General features: G+C 42.7%; 1 protein-coding gene across 1 annotated transcript in view; it reads left to right on the forward strand.

Annotated features, from left to right (window-relative positions):
- The window catches only part of LOC124721306 (neurogenic locus protein delta), a 1,352,207-nt gene that overhangs the window by 1,021,848 nt on the left and 313,201 nt on the right, over positions 1 to 17,158 (forward strand). The window lies entirely within an intron of this gene.

Raw genomic sequence — 17,158 nt, forward strand, 5'->3', positions numbered from 1 at the left:
CGTGATAACACGTACTTATACGTTTGTGACTATTACAGCGCCATTTATCACAAAGCGAAAAAACTGGTCCAACTAAAACATTCATATTTCTTTACGTACTACACGAATATGTAATTAAAATGTTGGTTAGTATTTAAAAAACCGCAGTTGATATCCGTTTGACCTATGGCAGCGCCATCTAGCGGGCCAACCATAGCGCCATCTGGTTGCCCCCTTCAAGCTAGACGAGTTTCGTTCTTTGTAGTTTTTTCGTTTGATGCTTATTTCGTGAGATGTTTGGCCCAGTCAGTGTCAATGGACCACCCTGTATTACAGTAGTCTCTTTTCATTTTGCCACACATCATAAAACCGAAGTTTTGGTGACCCACATTATCAGATCAGACCGAATGTTTAATTTATAGAAAAATCACTATTTTCAAATTGTTCCCTGAAAATGACTGGGAGAATTGTCTTAACCAACAGCCTTAACAAATCTGCGTTAATGGACATCGAGTTGTCATGCAGCGTTTCATTTACGCCGATATCAGTTTTAATAGGTTGCTTCCTGAAAATGACAAGGGGAAGCCCTTTGAACAACAGCGTAAAAATTCAAAGCATGTCTTCCCGTTTCTCACTTATTCCCTCCGTGGCAGCCCGGGAAATACGTGGAAAATTCCATGCAACAAGTGTCTGTTGAACATGACGGGAGAACTACGTTCAGAAGCTATGCGAGTAACGCGAAACTTCGAGGACTAAGAAGCGGTATATAGAATGTAGAACATGTGTAGTTAATGAAATTAATTGAAGTGAAATAGTTTTTTGATAATGTGACAGTACATACAGAGATAGTAAACAGGTAAGCGGCTACTTTTTGGCGGTCGTTTAAGAGAGATGGCAGACATCGCACGCTCAGCTCAGAGGTAGCTTCTTCGAACGCAGATGGCTGAAAGATGTCCTATCACGGTTTACGTAGTGCCTCACTGGTGATGATGATCGTCCATCAGTCATGGACTGTGCGGCTGGTCCCGGCGGAGGTTCGAGTGCTCCCTCGGGCATGGGTGTGTGTGTTTGTCCTTAAGATAATTGAGGTTAAGTTGTGTGTAAGCTTAGGGACTGATGACCTTAGCAGTTAAGTCCTATAAGATTTCACACACATTTGAACATTTTTGATCTCCATCAGAGACCGAGTACTACGTGGTCTGTTCACTCTTTTTCATCCTGTTAGGCTAAACACCTTTCGTCGGAATTAGAGATGTAGTTCCTCAAGTGAACCAGAACCGGGAAACGAACAAATGGTTCAAATGACTCTGAGCACTATGGGACTTAACATCTGTGGTCATCAGTCCCCTAGAACTTAGAACTACTTAAACCTAACTAACCTAAGGACATCACACACATCCATGCCCGAGGCAGGTTTCGAACCTGCGACGGTAGCGGTCACGCGGTACCAGACTGTAGCGCCTAGAACCGCACGGCCACTACGGCCGGCTGTGTGTGTGTGTGTGTGTGTGTGTGTGTGTGTGTGTGTGTGTGTGCGCCTGTATGCGTGTGACAGAGAGAGACAACAGAGAGAGTGAGGAGGGGGGGGAGGGGATATGTGTGTGTCGTCTACGATTATCAATGCATGTGCATACTACGACGTACAGGCGAAAACCTTGAAAGTTTTCCTGCGGTGTGATGTATTCAAATTTAGGACAGCACAGTTATGGAAGAATCCGAACGTACATTCTCTGGGATACTGCGCTCATCCGTTCAGAATGCAGCTGGCGTCCTCAAGGAAGGGATAGGAAGCGTCCAAGAGCCAGGGCTTCGCCTACGTCACAAGGACACGAGACCCGCACGCTCCACGCCCGCAGCTGTCTTCGCCCGCACGAGGACACACGAAAACGCTACCTTCACGTACAACTGCCCACCTGTAATTCGTGAGCGTTTCTCTCTAGACGCATCCGTTACACAAAAGAAAACAGTACTACAGTATAAGCTGTGCCGCAAAGCTAGGCTATCGAAGCTTTCCCCAAAGCCGAAACCACTTAAATTCGTTGCTCAGTCTCGAACCGCATGTTCAACGGTGCATAATGTGATACAACTTTCGTGAGCAGGGAGGGCGTCCATAACACTGATTCGGACGTCAATCGTATAAGAGCAAGCCTCTGTTTTCACATGGCGTCCGCTAAGATGATTTGGTTTTGCCCTTCACTTTGTTCACAATCAAAGATATTATGGTAAGATTTTAATTTGACACTGACTTGTAAACATGTTTCATTTATATTGCCCCCTACCTTGGGGAAATTGTGTGAACTTATCAATGGTGCTTTAATCGCTAACGAAGTCAGGACGTTTCGGAAATTAGTTTGCAAAGGTGTGTCTGTAACTTTTGAGAATTAAATAAATATTACTCTTTCATCGAAATTTTACCTCATCTCCCAAAATAGCCTACTGTCAGCTGTTAGCAGCTAAAACCACTTAGCCGGCCGCTGTGGCCGAGCGGTTCTAGGCGCTTCAGTCCAGAAACGCGCGACTGCTACGGTCGGAGGTTCGAATCCTGCCTCGGGCATGGATGTGTGTGATGTCCTTAGGTTAGTTAGGTTTAAGTAGTTCTAAGTCTAGGGGACTGATGACCTCAGATGTTAAGTCCCATAGTACTCAGAACCATTTGAACCATTTAAAACCTCTTAGTCTCGACTCCATGATGTGCTTCCTTGAGAAGGTTGTTCACGAAACCTCTTAGATGCCGGCCGAAGTGGCCGAGCGGTTCTAGGTGCTACAGTCTGGAACCGCGCGGCCGGTACGGTCGCAGGTTCGAATCCTGCCTCGGGCATGGATGTGTGTGATGTCCTAATGTTAGTTACGTTTAAGTAGTTTTAAGTTCTAGGGGACTGATGTCCTCAGAAGTTAAGTCTCATAGTGCTCAGAGCCATTTGAACCATTTTGAACCTTCGTAGAGAACCGCAGATAATTCAGAAGTCTGAAAACAATACCCTCATGGTCATTAACTTTTGGGAAGATAAATAAATAGAATGTTTCCATCAGTGAGCTGTAAGATGGACTCAGAAATGCCGGTTGTCTGACTCTTTCAAAAACCTGAGGAAGACATTCATGTTTACCAAGCTTCGGTTACAGTAGTATATTATTCGTATGTGATTCTGGCGATGTGTCCAGCCGCACAGAACAAAGCATCAAAGGCTATTTTTCTCGCAATATTTCCCATGATTTCTTTTCTTGGATGGTAGACATTCAGATTCGTGACAGATGTTTCAGAGTAGAATTGGTACATTTAGATACTTAATGGCCGCTGTGCCCCTTTGTGACAATGATACACCCACGTCTCGTTACCTTTTACGACGTTATAACTCGTAACCGCTACTGATAAGCCGAAATAAAATTTTTAAAACGTCTGTCAGTGGATCTCAAGACGTGATCCATTGTATCTATGTTAGACGCCGTGGTATTCTCCGAGTGCAAACATATTTCATATTAACGTTTTTGTGTACGATAGTAGAAGCCACCAGTCGCTATATGATGGGGAATCTTTAACTTGCAGTACCTCATAGCTTCTCTATCTGTAAGTGAACTTTCTACCAGGCAAGCTTGATTTAGTAGTCAGTCGTACTGTCCCTGTGTGACTTCCTTCATCCTTGTCGATTTCTGAAAGATGTTCTATTCCTCTTGGAGATGCAGAACTACTATTCACTCCTGTGTTGCCATCTATGTTATTTCTCGTCCATTTCTCCTCTTCTACATGGTATCCCACAACCCTTGGAAGCTATGAGCGTCCATCCAATGATGTCTCCTGCAGAAGTCGACAGGACTCTCTATGTTGTCCTATTTCTGCGATCCTCGTCTTGTTTGTAAATACATTCGCCGCGAATCAAGAACGTTAGAGCTGGAGGACCAGGTCAGTTTCTGCCTAATATTAAGTGCTTTCTAAAATAATGTGACCACGTTATACAGCTGCTGGTTCGAATTTTTATAGATCGAATTTTCGTCAGGCAGGTGTACCGTTCCGTGTGCCAAGGACTCGTCTATACGAATACATTTGTAAATGTGTGAGTACGAGTATTTTTCTTAATGACAACGATTAATCTCGTGGGGGAGTATTTCAGTAAATACAAAGACTAACAACCGTTATGAATACCGCGGTACGGATTCCTGAATGGGGGCCGGGATTTGAGAGTAAGAGGGGAATGATAGCAAGGCTGCTGAGGTGGGGCCCAGCACAATCCACACGTTGTGGACGACAGGCAGCTGTACCGACCAAGCGCTCTAATCGTATTTACGCTGGATTTATATGCATCTTAAACGGCCAGTTTGGGGTAGATAACGCTATCCGGAAATGGAAGTAACAAAATGGGTGCATTCGGAGAAATGTTGATAGAAGCGTACGCAAACATGAGGAGGTCGCAACGCAACGAATCGAAAGCGCGGTGCACGGACGATTCGTACGGCGGGGCACAAAAGTAAACGATAGGCAACATTTGCTAAGCCCCTGTCACACTTCATTGAGTTGTTGTTTCCCTGTTATATACTGGCAGAAAAAAATTACAGTGATAAAGAATAATTAATGTAGAGTAATGAAATTTCGGCAATACATTTGGCTAGGGAACATATTTAATGCCGCGCCCGGGTTTCCGAGTTCGATTCCCGGCGGGTCAGGGATTTTCTCTGCCTCGTGATGACTGGGTGCTTTGTGATGTCCTTAAGTTAGTTAGGTTTAGGTAGTTCTAAGTTCTAGGGGACTGATGACCATAGATGTTAAGTCCCATATTGCTCAGAGCCATTTAAACCATTTTTGAACAGGTTCATGTAAGCTCGAGATAAGTCACTGCAAAAGTGAAACGCTAGTACGTTTAAAAATGGTGTAACTGCCAGAATGCTGACTACAAACATGCAGACGGGCATGCATTGTGTTGTACAGGTGCCAGATATCAGTTTGTGGCATGGTGTGCCATGACTGTTGCACTTGAGCGGTCAGTACAGGGACGGTTATGCTGGTTGTGGATGACGTTGGAGTTGTCGTCCGATGACGTCAAATATGTCTTCTATTGGAGACAAATCTAATGATGAGCAGGCGAAGGCAACATATCGACACTCTGCTGACTATGTTGGGTTACAACAGCGGTATGTTGACGAACGTTGTCCTGTTGGAAATCACCCCTGGAATGCTGTTCATGAATGGCAACACAACAGGTCGAATCGCCACATTGATGCACAGATTTGTAGTCTGGGTGCGTGGGATAGCGACGAATGTGCTCCTGCTATCATACGAAATCACACCCGAGACCATACCTCCAGGTGCAGGTCCAGTGTGTCTAGCTAGCAGGGAGATTGGTTGCAGGCCCTCTGTTGTGACTTGGCAAGACAGCCAAGTCACTATGAGAGGAAGCCGAAAGGCCCGCGCTTAAGCTCACGCAGGCTGGCGCGAGGTCTGGAACAGTTAAGGGAATTAATAGTAGCAAATAAAGTACGTAGTTGATGTAATACTTAACTTTAATCCATAATTGGAGAACATCGCTCTTGACGGTACATGTTTTATAATTTCAATATTAACTGGTAATGGCGCCTTGCTAGGTCGTAGCAAATGACGTAGCTGAAGGCTATGCTAACTATCGTCTCGGCAAATGAGAGCGTATTTGTCAGTGAACCATTGCTAGTAACGTCGGCTGTACAACTGGGGCGAGTGCTAGTAAGTCTCTCTAGACCTGCCGTGTGGTGGCTCTCGGTCTGCAATCACTGACAGTGGCGACACGCGGGTCCGACGTATACTAGCGGACCGCGGCCGATTTAAAGGCTACCACCTAGCAAGTGTGGTGTCTGGCGGTGACACCACACCCTCAACTGACCTCCTTTTATACATCACACGGCCATCACTAGCATCCAGGTAGAACCAGCTTTCAGCAGAAAACACAACACCGTCCGGAGCCCGGTCTTCTGGCAACAGCACATTCCCGTGTCCACCGCTGCCAGCAGTCATGTACAGTGGCTGTATTCCTGCAAGTCTTTCTGCATTATCGCAGCCTCTCGTAGCCCTCTTACATGATCTCCTTCAAATTCAGTGAGGTTTTGGTAAAGCCGTCTTTGTCACTTCAAAAACATTCTTGACTAAAATCAACTCTCCACGTCCAATCTCAAAGGTAACTTAGGCTAGCGACCGTTACAGCCTGTATTTAAAAACAAACCTGATTTGCATCCTGGTAGTGACCCTACTAGCACCACTCTTGGGCGACTGGCGCGAAGTCTAAATAGACATCATCTTTCAGATGTATAAACAGGCCTACCAACTTCTGTTTATGTCGCACAACTCCTTCTTGGTGTTACGATTTTTGTCGGTCCGTGTATTATTTGTTTTCATCGGAAATTCTAGCTTTTAGACAAACTTTTGGTCCATTTCAGTTATGCCAATGTATTACTTTAGATATGCCTATGATTATTGTCCAGAGGCGTAGGTGTAGACGATTTCTTCATTATAGTGCAATAAATAATTAAAAAGTTAACTAAGACTGTATTGTTTTCACTAATACAGAATTCACGAATAAGAAAATTTAACGTACCGTTTATAAGCTGAATTTCGACGTTTATCAAATTCGCTTCCAATGCAAAAAATTCTTTTACTGCTTTGTACAACAATATTATTCTTGTATAATTCGTGACACTGCTTATGATTTACTGGAATTAAGCTTTAACCTTATTTCATAAGGTTAGCCGTGAAAAACCTCGATATCTTTGTTAATACAGTTTATGGTAAGCCATTAAAATTCCTGTTCTGGAACTTGGATATAACAGAAATTATTCTGTATAAAAACGGTAATTATAGTGACAGTGTGATAAGATGTATCTTTTACATGTAGTGAAGAAAATTTAAAAAAAATGGTGCTATTAGTGACATTTACGAGATAACTATTGTTCTTCCATGTTTTATGCCCCATCGTTTATTACGATTTGTGAGATATAATTGATAACATTTATGGACAGAGAATTCCATGCTTTGAATTTTCGAATCTAGTTAGTCAAAAATGTGTGGCGTCACATCCTTATGAGTATACGTTACTCTGCAACTCCAAATGTGCTTTGTATGGTCACGACTCCTAAGACTTTTTTACGACACTTAACGTGAACTTAACCTGCAGCGGAGCTCTGTCAATGTCAAAAATGAGAGGCTGAATCTTGGTCTGGACTCCATGCTAAACAATAGGTCATCTGAAATCCTTCACCTCTTGGATGGAGGTTAGATATACCACCACCATTATGATCATACCTTTGAAAGCCATGTGATATTTAAAACAACCTTTAGCTTGACAGATGCTTCACATTCTTTATGGACAAACTGATAGTGTGCATATTTTACTGAAACCAGGATATTAACGCTACGACAGGCATTTCTATAACGCCTGTCAAGATGCAGTAGGATGAAGAACAAATACAGCATATAGTAAGATAAAATCAGTGCAATACAAATCTAAAACAAGAATTACTGTGATGAAAGATAAGAATGGACTGCTATTTATTGATAGTGAAGATATCACAGAACACGGGAAGGAATACCTTGAAGACTTGTACTACGATGAGGAAATTTTGGACATTACAGATTATCTTGAACCTGAGCAGACAATGTAAGAAGATAATAATATCACACAAGAACAATTTCATCTGGCACTTCAGGTACTGAAGGACAAGAAATCAACAGGACCAGACGAGATATCAAGAGAAATTCTGAAGGGAACGTGAGGAAAAAATAAAGCAAGAACGGTAGAGCATCATTGTAAGAAACTATTACAATGGTGAAATTCCGAAATTCTTTAGTAAAACAGGCCACACACCTTATCGAAGAACGGAAATATCACTGAATGTTCTTACTAAAGATAATTAATACTGCTGTCGCATGCATCGAAAGTATTGCTTGTTGCAATTAAGAGCAGGCAGCACATTATTAAAAAGAAAACTGAACAAAATACAAGTCTGTATCAGTTTGTTGTCACATCAGGAGAGGGAAATAGATAAGCTCTCTTAGCAATGAGAACCATTGTGGTAGAAGATTGGGTATTAACAGGAAGACATACGTTTTATTTGTGGATGCAGAGAAAGCCATCGATGAGGTAGATTGGAAGAACCTCTTTAAGGCCATGAAGAGCATATGATTGGACTGTAAGAAGAGAAGTCTCATTCTACTCCTGTACAAAATCCAAAGGATAGAGACAGACGAGAATGGAAATGTAAAGACTACACCCGCTAGAAGGGGAGCGAAGCAAGTTTGCGCACTATCTCCGTACTTATTCGACATGTTCATTGAGCACACCAACCCAAATTTAAGCAAAAGGCAAAAGGCATCAAAATCAATTGACAAGAATTCCATTGTATAAGGTTTGCAGATGACGTTGCGTTAACTGCAGATTCAGAGTCCGGAGAAGGAACTAAGTAAAATGCTGCAAAGGAACTAAGTAAAATGCTGCGAATTTTATCACAACGCTTACTTACTTACTTACTTACTTATAGTGGACACACAACCCGCTGCCGATCCTTAGCCTCACTCATTCCAGCCTTCCAAATCTGCGCGTCAGCTGCATCTTCATCTCCCAGACCCAGTATCTGCGTGTCTCCCATAATATTATTCTTCCATTTCGTTCCTGGCCGTCCTAATGGTCTAGTTCCCTCGGCTTTTCCATCCATATACATCTACATGGATACTCCGCAAATCACATTTAAGTTCCTGGCAGAGGGTTCATCGAACCACCTGCACAATTCTCTGTTATTCCAATCTCGTATAGCGCACAGAAAGAACGAACACCTATATCTTTCCGTAAGAGCTCTGATTTCCCTTATTTTATCGTGCTGATTGTTTCTTCCTATGTAGGTCGGTGCAAACAAAATATTTTCGCGTTCGGAGGACAAAGTTGGTGATTGGAATTTCGTGAGAAGATTCCGTCGCAACGAAAAACGCCTTTCTTTTAATGTTGTCCAGCCAAATCCTGTATCATTTCTGTGACACTCTCTCCCATAGTTCGCGATAAGGCCAAACCTCCTGCCCTTCTTTGAACCTTTCCGATGTACTCCGTCAGTCGTATCTGAAAAAAATGGTTCAAGTGGCTCTGAGCACTATGGGACTCAACATCTGAGGTCGTCAGTCTCCTAGGCTTAGAACTACTTAAACCTAACTAACCTAAGGACATCACACACATCCATGCCCGAGGCAGGATTCGAACCTGCGACCATAGCGATCGCGCCGTTCCAAACTGAAGCGTCTAGAACCGCTCGGCCACATCGGCCGGCTAGTCCTATCTGATAAGGATCCCACACCACGCAGCAGTATTCTAAAAGAGGACGGACAAGCGTAGTGTAGGCAGTCTCCTTAGTAGATCTTACATATTCTAAGTGTCCTGCCAATAAAACACAGTCTTTGGTTAGCCTTCCCCGCAACATTTTCTATGTGTTCCTTCCAATTTAAGTTGTTCTAATTGTAATACCTAGGTATTTAGTTGAATTTACGGCTTTTAGATTAGACTGATTTATCGTGTAACCGAAGTTTAACGAATTCCTTTTAGCATTGATGCCTTTATTACATTTTTCTCTCCTCCTCACATGTCAATACCACCTGTATCTTTTAGTTTTCACACTCGGTACAATATCAGGTAGTGTGTATAATTGTCTCAGTTCTCTGTTTTTCCTTATTCTCCACTGATAATTTTCTTTCACTGGTCAATATATTTTTCTCAGTATTCTATTTTGAAAATTGATGGGTTTTTTCCTCGTTTTGTTTTGTCAGGGTCCATGTCTCGATTGCGTAGCACGCTGTTGGTTTGATGGTGGTCTGATATATTTTTATTTTTGCCTGTCTGGAAAGTAACTTAGATCTTACGATGTTATGTATAGTTCCTAGATATCATCCTCTGGCTTGAATTCTTTTTACGATATCTTGCTCTATAAGGTTTTGTTGATTGATGTTGACACCGAGGTATGTGGATGTGTCTGTCTCCTGTTTTGTTAGGTTCCCAATTGTTAGATGGTTTGGTCCTGACTGAGCTCTTCTTCCTATTACCTTGAACTTCGTTTTATTTTCATTTATACTTAGACCTACTTTCTTAGCTTCTTCCATGACTACAGTTCCCATTTTTTCCAGGTCTTCCACGCTCTTTCCTATCACCTCAATATCATCCGTGAAAGCCAGAACATTTATCTTTTTACCTGTGGTGACTCTTGCAGATTCTTGTGTTACTCTCCTCAGGACCTTGCAGAGTGCCAAACTGACCAAGACTGGTGATGTAATATCTCCCTGTCTCACTCTTGTTTTTGCCTCAGATGTTTCTGACAACTCCCCCTTTACTTTCACTCTACACTTTGAGTCCATCGTACATATCTTAGTTAGCCCTATCAGCTTGTCCGGTATCCCACACTTTGCCACTATCCACCACATCTCCTCTCTCACTATGTTGTCATATGCTTTGTTGAAGTCCATAAACATACAGAAGGTATCCTGATTGTGCTTCCAGTTCTCATTTAGTATTTGTCTTAGTGTGAATATTTGGTAGGTTGATGACTTACCCTCTCTGTACCCAGCTTATTCTGTGACTAATATTTCTTCAGTCTATGGGTTGAACCTGTTCAGTATAATTCTTGATGTTATTTTATAGCATGTACCTAATAGAGATAGCCGGCCGAAGTGGCCGTGCGGTTAAAGGCGCTGCAGTCTGGAACCGCAAGACCGCTACGGTCGCAGGTTCGACTCCTGCCTCGGGCATGGATGTTTGTGATGTCCTTAGGTTAGTTAGGTTTAACTAGTTCTAAGTTCTAGGGGACTAATGACCTCAGCAGTTGAGTCCCATAGTGCTCAGAGCCATTTTAACCTAATAGAGATACCCTTCTATATTTCCGCGTCAACAGTTTGTCTCCTTTTTTGTATATGGGACATACAGCAGCAGTTCTCCATTCCTCCGGCATTACTTCTTTCCTCCACACTTCTCTTATCAATTCAGTTAACCATTCATATGTCTTGCCTCCCACTTCTTTGACGAGCTTTGCTAATACCATGTCCATGCCTGGCGCCTTCCCATTTTTCAGTCTTTTCATTGCCCCCTTTACATCTCTCAGAGTTGTTTCTTCGACTAATGATTGTACGTTCTAGTTGTCTTCTGCACTGATTTCATTGTCGTAGGTGTCCACCAGGTTTTTCAAGTAGTTCTCTGAAGTATCACCGCCAGTTCTCTAGATTCCCTTCATTTGTAGTTATCAGTTTTCCATTCTCATCCTTCATTATCACAGGCTTATCTCGGTACTCCTTTCTATAGTTTCTCATCGTCATGTACAACTGTTTACTATTGTTCTGGCAGTAGTCTCACTCTACCTTTTCCGTCTATTTATGAATGATATTTTCTTTCGCTTGATTGATCTCTTGATTTATTTCGTGGCTGTCCTGTATTTTGCTTGGTTTTTGTATTTGTTATTGCTCATCATTGCCTATCTGTCTGTCTTCCTGGTCTGAACTACTTTTCTACATCTTTCACTGAACCATGGTTTGTGCTTGACATTGCTATTATTGTTATCTCCTAATAGTTCCTGTACTGTCTCCTTTGTAACAGTTGTTATCGCGTAGTCCATTTTGTGTTGAAATCTTCACTTCTTTCCTATTGCTTTCGTCCTCTAATTCTGTGAATCTAAGCTTAATCTTAAACTATTTATTCACCTCACCTCCTTTTAGGCTACTCACATTTAGTCTTTGGGTTCTTTTGCCACTGTTGCTTTTACTTCGTTGTTTTGGTAATGACTGTTTCATCTTTGTTGGCACAAGAGAATGGTCTGATCCTGTCTCATAATCAGCCCCTCTGACTGTCGTAACATCTGTTACTGTTGTGGCAAAACTGATGAACCTTATACCATTATCATTTGAATCAGTGTGCAAGGTGAACGTGCCTGTATATGATTGTCATTGGTGTTCTTGTTCTATTTTGGCATTTAAGTCTCCCAGCACAATTCTGATGTCATACCGTGGTAATCTGGAGAACATCTGGTCTAAGGTGTCATAGAATTGGTCTATTATGTCTTCTTCCTTGTCCTTAGTTGGGGCATGGACACTTACTAATGAGACGTTACTGTACTTACCTTTGCTTCTGATGTAGCGTATCCTTTCATTGACATGTTCTAGTGTCATCACACTGACCATTATTTTATTATGTACCGTAAATCCCGTCCCAAATATATGTGATGACCTTGGTTGTTTACGCTGTATATGGTTGTATAGTTTTTCTCTCTGTGCATGCCTTGCCCAGGCCTTCTTATGTCCTGCAGGGCTGTAATATCCATTTTGTACTCCGTTAGTTCTTCATCAAATATCCTTGTCTGTCCTGCAGCGTATAGTGTCCTTACATTCCATGTTCCTGTTTCCAGTCCTTTATTCGTAACCTTTGGTCGTTTTCCATGACATCCGTTCCAATCCGAGGCTGGGGGTGAGTGTATAGGAACCCTCCACCTTTTTACAATGTTGAATGTTTAGTGCAACAATTAACCCTCCCACTTTATCCGTTCTTGGAAACGGTTGGAACGCTATCTTCCTCCCAGGCGTGGTGTTTATCGTCAACTCTAAACGAACCAATACTGAAACTGAATGTTTCGAAAATTAAAGTAGTAATTTTCAAAACATTCAGTGAAGAGATACAAACAAACATCAAGTTAGATGATGAACCCACACAACAATGCAGTCACTTGTGCTATTTAGGAAGCACTGACATTCAAGACGATCGATGGACTGTGGGCGCGGAAAGCGAATTACCCTCACTAAACAGACCTTCCGTAGCAAGAGACAGCTTATGACAAGCAGCCACACGAGTATTAAAACTAGGATAGAAATTATCAGAACTTTCGTCAGAGCGTTTTGTCAAAGAGTTGTGAAACATGGGTCCTAATAAAACAGGATGTATAACACCTAGAAGCAATGGAAATGTGAATATGGAGAAGGGTGCTAAAATTAAGCTGGAAACAGCAAAAGCCGAACGATTCGGTCGTCAAGTAACCAGATGAAACAAAGGATTCGAGCACTTTCATAGAAAAGAGGAAGACAACGTTCACTGGTCACACGATACGTCACAACTAATACTTGACCTACATATTGGAAGGAACGGTTTCAAGGAAGAAAGGATTGAGGCACTGCTCACTGCTGAAAGTACCTCTGAGCCAACATGGGATGCCTCACCTTTTGGGACTGTGGCCAATCTTCCTGAGTGGTCTGGACAAGTGCATAGGATGGGATTGCTTGTCACTGGGACCTCCAATGCCAGCTGCGTGATGGAGCCCCACAGAGAAACAGCGGGCAGGTAGGTAAAGAAGGTGAGTTCTATTTTGCTAGCCGGCTATAGGGTATCGTCCGAGACGTGGATGAGGTTCTGTCGGCAGCAATTGAACGTACTGGATACCCGGCTGCAAATTGTGACTAATGTCGCCGCGAATGGTACCTTCCGACTAAGCTCAGATATATTCATTGGTTCGTAGAGGCGGCTGGCTGATTTGATGAAGACAGCTGCGATCGATCACGGGGTGGAAGCAAGAACACCGTTTTGTATAATCGCTTCCAGAATCGATCGAGGTCCTCTAGTTTAGAGCCACGTGGAAGGCTTAAACCAGAAGCTAAAACGGTTATCTGACGGCCTCGGATACTGATCTCTCGACCTCCGTAATAGCGTGGAGAAATGTAGGACCTCCGCCCTTTAATAGGTCAGGCATGCACTTCACGCAGGAAGCGGCTACTACGGTAGCGGAGTACGCGTTGCGTGCGCATGTGGATTTTTTTAGGATAGGGAATTCATCCACAGGCCGGATAAAATGCGTTCCGAGTCCAAACAGAGTAGCATTCGTCATGGCCGTTCGAAGAAACAAAATGCTAATAAAGTATAAGTTAACTGCAAGAGCGCCTATGGAAAGGTCCCAGAACTCGTCTTGCTTGTAAATGGTAACAATGCCAACATAGTAACAGGGCCAGAAAGCTGGCTGAAACCAAATGTTCTTAGCAAAGAAATTCTAAAATCCGATTGGAATGTATACCGTGAAGATAGGTGAACGGCGGTGGTTGAGGCATTTTTAAAGCCACAGAAAATACGATAATATGTTGTGATATAAGTACAGATTTAGAACGCGAAATAATTTTGGTGAGAATAAGCAGTAAGTGTGGATCACACATGATCATTGGGTGCTTTTGTAGACCCCTGCCTAAGCAGCGCTAATGACGGAACGTTTGAGGGGAAACTTGGAGAGTAATTCGCGTGAATTTTCATATCATTCTGTAGAATTAGGTGATTTCTAGTTATCAGATATAGGTTGCGAGACTCAAGTGACTACGATGAATAGGAAGGACAGTGCATAGCGTGAAATTGTTGTAAGTGACCTATTCGAAAACCACCCCGAGCGGTTAATGAGAGAACTGACTCGTGAAGGGAACGTTTTAAACTTGTTAGTGGCAAAAAGACCCGAACTTTTATATTTAGTTAGCGCATAACAGGGAATCAGCATCACTGAATATGGCTTTAAATAGGAATACAAAGGAAAAACAGGAAGATTATTTTGTTTAAAAAGAACGATAAAAAACAGATTTGAGTTTGCCTGACAGGTCAGTACGAACATTTCATCAACCATGTTGAGCACGAATGGACGAAGTTCAGGAGTATTGTGCAATACACTTTAGACAGATGTGTGCGGAGCAAAGTCATGATGGATGGCAAAGACATTCCGTGGTTCGAAGCCGTGTCAACAAGGCACTACGAAAGCAAAAAGACATTTCCTGAAAGTGTGAACGCAGCCAAAGCCCCACAGACAAACAAAAACCAAACGAAGCAACATTAACGTAAAGGGGGCCATGCGTGAAGCGTTCAGGGAATTTAAAAACTAAAAGTTTATCTACCGACTTGACAGAAAATCATAAGAAGTTTTGGTCTTATTTTAAATCAGTAAACAGATCCAAGCACTCTGTGAGCACTGTGGCATTGTAACGGAGGATGGCTCAAAAAAGGCAGAAATGCTAAACGTCTTCTTCCGAAACTGTTTCGCCAAGGACGAGAGTCCTTGAAATTGTCTCAGATTCGAGAATGACACACATCGAAATGAGTGATCACAGAATAGCAAACAAACTGAAATCGCTCAACACACGAAAGGTCATTGAACTTGATGGGATATCAGTACGATACGTAGTGTATCATCTACATCTACGTCTACGTGGCTACTCTGCAATTCACAGTTAAGTGTCTGGCAGAGGGTAGATCGAACTACCTTCAAGCTATTTCTCAACAATTCCACCCTCAAACAGCGCGCGGGAAAAACGAACAGTTAAAACTTTCCTTGCGTGCTCTGATTTCTCTTATTTTATCGTGGTGATCATTTCATCCTAAGTAGATGGGCCCCAACAAAATATTTTCACATTCGGAGGAGAAAGTTCGTGATTGTTCCATTATGAGATCCTGCCGCAACGAAAAAAGCCGTGTTTTAATGATTGCCATCCCCATTGGCGTATCATATCCGTGGCACCATATCCCCTATTTCGCAATAATACAGAACGAGCTGCTCTTCTTTGAACTTTTTCGATTTTCTCCGTCAGTCCTATCTGATGCGGATCCCACACCTCACAGCAATACTCCAAAGCGGACGGACAAGCGTAGCGGAGGGTGGAGGGTGGGTGGTGGAGGGGGTGGGGGGAGGCAGAGTCCATTCCACACCGTTTATAAGACGGAACGGACTTCCTTAGTTTATTGATATAACGAACGAAGCATATTACTTTATGTTATTTTCATTTGCAAACTGTATTACAAAAATGTGTGCAAAAATGGTTCATAATTTTTGTAAAAATTTTGTCACCATTGAGACCTCAAAAATTTGCTCCAGACTTTAGAAGTCCGTTCCGCCCAGGTCTCTTCCCTACTTATATGAACTCATAGCCTTTAGATTTGTGTGACTCATCGTTTAACCGAAACGAAATGGATTCCTTCTAGTACTCACTTGGCACATTTCATTATTGCCACATTTCGCACCATACAGATATCCCGTCTAAATTATTTTTTAATTTGTTCTGATCAGCTGACGGCCTTACAGGATGGTACATGACAGCATCATCTGCAGACAAAGGAAGAGGGTTGCTCACATTGTCTCCTAAATAGTTTATATAGGTCAGAAGCAGCAGAGGACCAATAGCACTTACGTGGGACACGCCAGATATTACTTCTGTTTTACTCGATGAATTTGTATCAGTTACTACGGTCTGTGACCCGTCTGACAGGAGATCACGAATTCAGTCGCACAACAGAGAGGATTCACCGTAGGCACACAATGTGATTAGAAGTCGCTTGTCAGGAACGATGTCAAAACCCTTCCGAAGATCTAAAAGTGTGGAACTAGTTTAACAATCCCGTCGATAGAACTCATTACTTCGTGTGAATGAAGCCGTAGTTGTGTTTCACAAAAACAATATTTTCTGAATCTGTGTAGGGTATTTGTTAATAAATTGTTTCAAAAAGCTGGTTCAAATGGCTCTGAGCACTATGGGACCTAACATCTATGGTCATCAGTCCCCTAGAACTTAGAACTACTTAAACCTAACCAACCTAAGGACATCACACAACACCCAGTCATCACGAGGCAGAGAAAAATCCCTGACCCCGCCGGGAATCGAACCTGGGAACCCGGGCGTGGGAAGCGAGAACGCTACCGCAAGACCACGAGCTGTGGACAATACATTGTTTCCTTCGAGAAAATTCATAATGTTGAAACACACCATATGTTCCAAAATCCTACTGCAAATCGACGTTAGAGCCTGTAATTCAGCGGATTACTTCTATTTCCTTTCTTGAGTATTGGTGTGACCTGTGCAGCGAGCGGTTGCCACGTATGGTGCTATTGTATCAGCATACTCTGAAACTAGTTTGGACCGAAGGCCTTGAATTTATTAAATGACTAACTCAGTGCTGGGTATGTATTTATTCCAATCTTCTATTAGACCATCTCCTCCTACACCCTCTTCCTGTTCACCTCCGTCCCTTTTCTTTCTGCATCCGTCTCCTCTTCACCGTCTCGCCGTTTACCTCCTCCCCTTTCCTTTCTGTGTCCATTTATTCCTCAACTTGCCTCTGTCCATCTCCTCATCTATCCTTCACATGTCCATCTCCTCGTCTCCCCTCACTCTGTCCATTTTCCCCTCCTCTATCTCTGTCCAGAGGTTAGTTAG

The sequence above is a fragment of the Schistocerca piceifrons genome, chromosome X (genome assembly GCF_021461385.2).
Source record: "Schistocerca piceifrons isolate TAMUIC-IGC-003096 chromosome X, iqSchPice1.1, whole genome shotgun sequence".
Taxonomy (NCBI): domain Eukaryota; kingdom Metazoa; phylum Arthropoda; class Insecta; order Orthoptera; family Acrididae; genus Schistocerca; species Schistocerca piceifrons.